At 44.1% G+C, this 8233-nt stretch overlaps 1 protein-coding gene across 1 annotated transcript in view; it reads left to right on the top strand.

Annotated features, from left to right (window-relative positions):
• The first annotated feature begins 930 nt into the window (after positions 1-930).
• BLVRA (biliverdin reductase A) overlaps positions 931-8233 on the top strand; it is a 51897-nt gene continuing 44594 nt past the window's right edge. The window contains exon 1 of the mRNA XM_069588209.1: positions 931-1413. The gene's annotated coding sequence lies outside the window, so the exon portion shown is untranslated. The remainder of the gene's footprint in view (positions 1414-8233) is intronic.

Below are 8233 nucleotides of genomic sequence, written 5' to 3'. Positions count from 1 at the left end.
GTTTGCAACAACATGGAGAAATTAGGACTTTGTGCGTTATTGGTGAAAATGTAAAATGGTATAGTCACTATGGAAAACTGGTGTTTCCTCAAGTAATTAAAGATAGAATTACTATGAAGTTATGAAGTGAAGTCGCTCAGTCGTGTCCAACTCTTTGCGACCCCATGAAATATAGCCTACCAGGCTTCTCAGACCATGGGATTTTCCAGGCAAGAGTACTGGAGTGGATTGCCATTTCCTTCTCCAGGGGAATCTTCCCCACCCAGAGAGCAAACCCAGGTCTCCCGTACTGTAGGCAGACGCTTTACCCTCTGAGCCACCTATGATCCAGCAATTCCATTTCTGGGCATATACCCCAAAGAATTGAAAGCAGGGTCTCAAAGAGATATTTGTACACACATGTTCATGGCAGCATTATTTGTAATAACTAACCCAACAAAGCAAGTCGTGTGCATCAGTGGATGAACAGATAAGCAAAATGTAAATATATTATACATTCAATGGAATATTGTTCAGTCTTACAAAGGAAGGGCATTGTGCGATATGTCACAACATGGATGCCTCCGGGGTTATTTTGCCAAATGAAATAAGCCAGTCAGAAAAAGATACATAATGTATGACTCCACAGACACGAGATACAGCAGTCAAAATCATAAACACAGAAAGTAGAATCGTGCTTACCAGGGGGCAAGAAATGACCAAGGAGTCATTGTTCTATGGGTATAGAGCTTCAGTTTCACAAGATGAAAACAGTTATGGATAGTGGTGTTTTTGCACAACTAAGTAAATGTATTTGATACCACTGAACTGTATACACTTAAAAATGGTTAAGATGGAAATGTTATGTTACAGGTATTTCAACATGCACACAGAGGAGAAAAAAAATGCCTCCCTGGTTGTTCCACCAGGGCCGGAGCTACTAACCCAAAAAGGATCCAGCGGGTTCCCGTGGCGGGAGTGGGGCAGAGGAGGGGGCTCCGATGCTCCCCACTAGGGATGGGGCACACGGTGCGCAGCCCCAGACACTCTGCGGGCCCGGAGCACGAGCCTAGGGCTCCCCGCTCCCCTGCGGATGCGCGCCCTCTGCCCACTGGCGCCGCCAAGCAAGGCGCAAGGGACAGGGCAGGAGCTGGGCTGAAGACTGCCGCCTAGACAAGTTCACAGCCAGTCCTGCAGCTCGGGTAACCTAGCAGAGTGCTGGGGCTGCGCCCTCGAGGGAGGAGGCGTAGGCGGGACCCCTTCCCCACACACTCCCCACCCCGCCCGGTTTCTCCTCCTCCTTCCTCGCTCGCCTCTCCTCGTCCCTCGACTCGGCAGCCAATCCCAGCCGCGCTCCTGCAGTGTTCGTAGGGCGGGTGGTGGCGCGGAGCCCGGAGGTGGCTCAGAGAGCTTCAGCTTTGTGCCCGGCGACAGGTAAGGCGCGCGGGGGAATCGGGGTCAGGCTTTTTCTGAAACACTCCAGAAGGAGCTTGAAAACCGAGGCGCGCGGGAGATCCCGCGCCTGGCCAGCCACCGGCCGAGAGCTCTCGGCGCCGCCCACCTCGCCCGGACCGGCAGGGACCGGGCGCAACCGAGACTCGGCTGGCCGGCGATCGCTACGGGCTCCTTGGGGAGGGCCTGAGTCAAATAAACAAAGGCCGAGTATTAAGAACGTTTCATCCCTATTTCACTTGTAAAATGGTGATGGTTTCGGTTTTTATGTAGAGGTATTCAGCTAGTGTTCGGGCGATGTGGCGTAGTGGGGCGGCAGCGAACGGCTCTGCTCGGCATCTCCAGCGGCGGTGAGAACTTGGCCGGCCGGGACTCCAGGGTCCCGCCGGCCTGGGGTTCTGCTCCTTGGTATGAATCCTCCGCAGGTCACTTAACCTTTCCTGACTGCGCTTTCCTCTTTGGAAACTGGAAACTCTTAGCATTTCAAACGTTGTTCTGCGGGTTACATGATTAAGTGCACTCTAGTAAAACTAAGGCTGAGCTCCCAGCAACAAGGTTATCTAGACACAAATATTTAGAAGTACTGATATCCTGAATTGTCCCACAAAGGAACTAGGGTGGTTTGCAACAAAATCATGTAGAGGCGTAGCAAGTCAGCAGAAAATAAATGTAACCAGATATGGGGAGCAAAGATAATGTAAGAGAGAAAGTAAGTCCAGGGGGAAAAATAAAGTGTGAACTTGCTGTGAAAATGGAAATGTTCTATATTTAATTAATTGACTTTTAAATAGTGTGTGTGTTTGTTAAACAGTATGGAGGTTCCTCAGAAAACTGATAATAGAATTACCATAGGATCCAGCCATCCCACTCCTGGACCTATACCCTGAGAAAACTGTAATTCTAAAAGAAACATGCAACCCGATGTTCCTAACAGCATTATTCACAACAGCCAAACATGGAAACAAGATAAATGTCCAGTGACGGATGGATAAATAAGATAAGATACATATAAACAGTGGAGTATTAACTCAGCCACAAAAAAGGAAACAGTCATGCAACTAGAGATTATCATTCTAAGTGAAGTAAGTCAGAATGAGAAATACCATACGATATGACTAATATGTGGAATCTGAAATATAGCACAAATGACAGAGATAGACTCACAGACATAAAGTACAGACTTATGCTTGCCAAGGGGGAGAGGGGAAGGGATAGGGATGGACTGGGAGTTTGGGGTTGGTATATGCAAAATATTACATTTAGAATGGATAAACAGCAAGGTCCTAATGTATAGCACGGGGAACTGTATCCAGTCTCCTGGATAAGCTATAATGGAAAAGAATATTTTACAAAGAATATTTAATATGTGTATAACTGAGTCACTTTGTTGTACAGCAGAGATTGGCACATTGTAAATCTGCTATACTTCAATTTAAAAAAACAGTGTGTGTCTAATGGCTACCTTGAGGCTTCCCTGATGGCTCAAGCGGTAAAGAATCTGCCTGCAAAGCAGGAGCCACAGGAGACGCAGGTTTGATCCCTGGGTCAGGAAGATTCCCTGGAGAAGGAAATGGCAACCCACTCCAGTATTCTTGCCTGGAGAATCTCATGAACAGAGGAGCTTGGCGGTCTATAGTCCATGGGGTTGCAGAGTGACATGACTGAAACAAATTAGCCTACAGTGGCTACCATATAGGACATTGCAGGTATATATTGCTTTTGTGCTGAATCTCAAGTTTGCCTCTAGGAAAGTAAACTTGGTCAGTTGCATAAGTACATGTCATTTGAAAGTAAAGAATACTTCATTCATTCATTCATTCCTCAAATATGAATGACCTTGAAGGAAGTAGAGTCATTCCTTATAATTGGCTGTAAAGACAATTTTCTGGTTTTCATTATTAAAGCACCCTGATATATTGCCATGTGAAATTCTATGCACTCGAGGAACTGGGGCTGGGAGGGATGGAATCAGTGAATATGGCATAATAGCTTCTTTTTAGAGTTTTAAATAATTATATAAATGTTAACTAACCTTTATAGCAAAATTTATTTTATTAACTTTTTTGGACTGCGCTGGGTCTTCATTGCTTATTTGCCACGTGGCATGTAGAATCTTGGTTCCCTGACCAGGGATCGAACCTACAACCCATGCACTGAAAGGTGGATTCTTAACCACTGGACCACCAGGGAAGACCTGCAAAATTTAAAATATATAGATAACCACAAAGAAATCACTAAAAATTCTACCACTCAGAGACATAATTACAATTACTATTTTGATGTATTTTTCCAGAGTTTTGCCCCATGTAGTCATTTTATTTTCCTTGGTAGGCCCCAAAGTATCAGCTCCCTTCAAGAAAGGAAAATTCAGCCTAGGGGTAAAGGTCACTTTTACCTTAACTCTTGGACCTCTCAGGCCAGCACCCAGCCCTGTCTGAGAAGGTCACCATCTCCCTAATCCTTCCCCCATTCTTTGTTGAGTCAGTGTGAGCACAAGTTGGAAAAGAATTTTCAGACATAGAGCATTTCAGAAGGGAATGAGTTTATTAAGAACAAAGAGCAGAGATAATGTGGGCAGAGATAATGTGAGCACAGTGGGCTGACCTCCTGACAGACCAGGGAAAGCCAACAATTTTCATGTGTTCAAAGTCAAATTTTTATAGCCTCAAGACGAAGAAAATTCCTGCTGAAAGGTTGGCGTTAGGCGATTGACTGGGACGCTATAGTGTGTTTACAGGAATGGGCATCTTTGCCTAATTGGGAGTCAGGAAGCTTGTCAGTGATATCAGGGGCTTTGGACAACAGTTACAGAGGGGCTCAATCAGCTTTGGAGGTGACCTGGGTTCTGGGCTCCACTTCTGAGGCCTTGGTGCAAGGCACCTGTGGCCTGGGGCAGGACTCAACATACTTCTGCCAGTGGCCTGGCTTGAGAGCAGTGGTTATAGGCATCTGAGAGCATTTCAGAGAGGAGGAAAGTCACAGCTGTGGGTCATTCTGCAGGAGGAGTAATCAACCTCGAAACTGTTGATATTTGGAGCTGGATAACTCTTTGTTGTGGGAGGCTGTCGAAGATGGTTAGCAGCATGCTGGCTGCTAACGAAGATGGTCAGCAGCATGCTGGCTCACTCCCCGCTTCTCATTCTAACAATCAGAAATGTTGATTGAGACCATTGGGTTACCGGAAATTGCCATATTATTCATGGTATGCTCTAGAGAGGTTCATATTCCAGTTTGCACTTAGAAGAAAGACTAAGATGGAAAGAGAGGCATAGTTTAAGCCAAGGAAGCTGTTTAGTCCTGGCTGTACCATTCATTTACGGAGAGATTTTGGTGGGCAAGTATATTGGTTAGAATGGAAACAGGAAAAAAAAAACACACACACACAAAAATGCAAGACATTTTTGAAGGGACTCTATAGAAGAGGGGATAGGTTTCGCGGAACCAACAAATGACAGTAAGGCACCCAGGTAAGAGGGTTGGTGGGATGCCATCCCCACCCCTGTCTGAAGGGGCAGGGAAAGGACTGTGGTTCCAGAGCTTGGAGGTGAGAGTCGGGGTGCAGCTCCCAAGGAGGGCTCGCCCTCCAGGGCTGCAGGGGGCCCTTGGCAGAAGTCAGCCACTGCTGGACCAGCAGCTTAGTGGGACAGGACAAGTCGGGGAAAAGTTCACCAGCCTCTCCTTTTGTCTAAACCCCATACTGCTCAGCCACACGACTGGCTACTCAATCAAGAGGCGAGGTGTTGGGGCAAAGTATAGTGACTCTTTTTGGAGAGAGAGAAGAAGAGAGAGAGAGAGAAGAGAGAGAGAAGATGGTAACCTAGTGTCCCAAGGAACCATCTAACCCCTGAGTTAGAATCCAGGCTTCAAAGGGGGCAGGGGTGTAGCTAGTTGTTGCAGAAGTCTTGGTGCGGACCAGACCAGGAAGGGGATGTGATAATGCTTCGCTCTTGCAGCTGTCCATGTAGGTCTGCTGTCAACCTCCAACAGGACTAGTGTGATCCTCTGTTGTGCAACTTTTTATCTTTATATAAATGGAAACTGTTAGGCCTTGAAAGAGCAAGCCTGGGAGGCAAAGCCTTGAGGATGTGCTGCCTTGCATATTTCGGGCCAGAGGCAACATTGTTTGGCAAAGAGGTAAGATCCAGAGTGACCAGGCAGGGAGTCAGGTTTGTTCTGTGTTACACCTTTCCCCTCCTCTGATCTCCTTCTCTGGCCAGTGCCAGGCGGAAGCTGGAGGGTGAAGCAGGCCAGGAGACGCAGCCTAGGGAGGTCAGCCAGTTCCTGAGTGGGGAGGAGGAGGGCAGATGGAGAACCACCAGCAGCAAGTGATTTACTGTCTTCCTGTCTCTGCAGAATGAAAGTTTGAGGGCTCTAACTTCTCAAGGGTTGCTGTGGGAATAAAAGGCGATAGGCAAAGATGTTTTTGAAAAAGAAAACACAAACACATGTAGCCACTGCTGCTTTTGATCTCTGGCTGTTTTAAGTGGTAATGTCAAGTCATGTTATTTTAGCTAAGGCAGGATTTTTTTTCCCAGCTTTATTGAGGTATAATTGACAAAAACATTCTAAGATACTTAAAGTGTATATAGTGTGATGTTTGATACACAGATAACATTATGAAAGTATTCTCTCCATGCAGTAAACTAGTACACATTTACTGGTTTTGGTGAGAACATTTAGGTTCTGCTCTTAGCAAATTTCAGTCATACATGACTGTTATCAACTGTAGTTACCATGTTTTACAATAGATCCTCAGACCTTATTCATGTTGTAGCTAAAATTTTGTATCTTTTTACCTATTTCTCCCTATTTCTCCTACACTGGGTACCAGTTTTCTAGTAGATTCCATGCATTAAGTGGTGGAATCACTTATAAGTGATACCATGCATTAGTTGTCTTTCTCTGCCTGGCTTATTTCACTTAGCATGATGCTGTCTGAGTTCACCTATGTTGTCACAAATAACTATTTTCTAACCTTTTTAAGGCTGAATAATATTCCATATAGAGTCATCCCTCACTCTCTGTAGGGCATTGGTTCCAGGAGCCCCTGTGGATACCAAAATCTTTGGGTCCTCAAGTCCTTTGTATAAAATGGTGCAATATAATGAATATAGTCAGTTTCCTTATCTGTGCATTACACAGCCTTAGGTATGCAGGGCTGACTCTATATGAATCAGTCTTATCCTTTCACTGTTTGCATTACTTAGCTTGTTTCTGGGTCTCGGCTGTTGTAGATAATGCTGCAGTGAACATGGGAGTACATTTATACCTCTTTGAGATAATCATTTTGTTTCCTTTGGGTGTGTACCCAGCAGTGGGATTGCTGGATCACACAGTGGTTCTGTTCTTAATTTCTTGAGGAATCTCCATATTGTTTTCCGTAGTGGCTGTACCGGTTTACATTCCCGGTAACAGTACACAAGCTCTCACTTTTTCCTACATCCTCACCAGTATTCGTTCTCTAGTGAGATAATCTCTCTTTTTTATTTCCCCGATGATTAATAGTGTTGAATGCTGAAAGCCTTTTGTGTACCTGTTGACCATTTGTATGTCTTTGGAAGAATGCTTATTAAGTTTCTCTGCCCAGTTTTAAATTGGACCATTTGGGGTATTTTGCCATTGAGTTGTAGGAGTTCCTCATATATTTTGGTTATTAACCCCTTATTAGATACCTGATTTGCAGAGATATTTTCCCATTCCATGGCCTCCTTTGCCTTGCAGAAGCTTTTTAGTTTCCTATAGTCTGTCTTGTTTATTTTTGCTTTTGTTGTCTTTGCTTTTGGTGTCAAATCCAAAAAAATCATTGCCAAGACCAAAGGTAAGGAGTTGACTTGCCCCTTATGTATTCTTCCAGGAGACTTACAGTTTCAGATCTTAGGTGGCTCCATACAAAATTTAGGATTGCTCTTCTATTTCTGTGAAGAATACCACTGGAGTTTTAATAAGGATTGCATTGAATCTGTGGATCACTTTGGGTAGTATGGACATAAATAATATTAATTATTTCAATCCATGAGCACAGATTTTTTTCATTTTTTCGTGTCTTTTTCCATTCTTTTCATTAATGTCTTATAGTTTTTTTTCTTTTTTTTTCCTGGCCATGCCATGTGACTTGTGGGATCTTAGTTCCCTGACTAGGAATTAAATCTGGGCCGTTGGCAGTGGAAGCACAGAGTCCTAACCATTGGACCGCCAGGGAATTCCCTTGTAGTGTTCCTTGTAAAGATCTTTTTTAAAATTGAAATTCAGTTGATTTACAATATTGTGTTAATTTCTGCTATACACGAAAGTGATTCGATCATGCATACATATACCTTCCTTTTCTATATGTTCTTTTCCATTATGGTTTATCACAGGATGCTGAATATAATTCCCTGTGCTATACAGTAGGACCTTGTTATTTGACTCAGCCTTTCTTACCTGTTTTGATGTGAATATTTGCTTATTTACCAGATGTGTAGAAGTCACTGAGCTAGTTTCTGGATCTCTTTCAGAAGGGACTCCTCCCACTGTAGCTGTATACTCAGTGTGCCCATACCAGGAGGGGAGCCAGGAGCCTTCTATGTCGTCATCTTGGTCAACTTTATTGCAGGATTTCTTTAAGCTTTTTAATCCTCCATATGCCAACTCAGTTGTGTTGTTTGATATACTAAAACATATCTTTGCTTGTGCCTGAATAGCTTGATATTTTCTACATGTCTTGTACAGAATGATTGTTTTTATAGCTTAACTGTTTACTTTTTTATCATCACAGAAACCATGTCATAATACTTCAGAGTTTGAAAGGGGGCCTTAAATTTTC

Source organism: Ovis canadensis, chromosome 4, assembly GCF_042477335.2.
Source record: "Ovis canadensis isolate MfBH-ARS-UI-01 breed Bighorn chromosome 4, ARS-UI_OviCan_v2, whole genome shotgun sequence".
Taxonomy (NCBI): Eukaryota; Metazoa; Chordata; class Mammalia; order Artiodactyla; family Bovidae; genus Ovis; species Ovis canadensis.
Note: the sequence above shows the minus strand (reverse complement) of the source record. Positions and strands in the feature narration are given on the sequence as shown.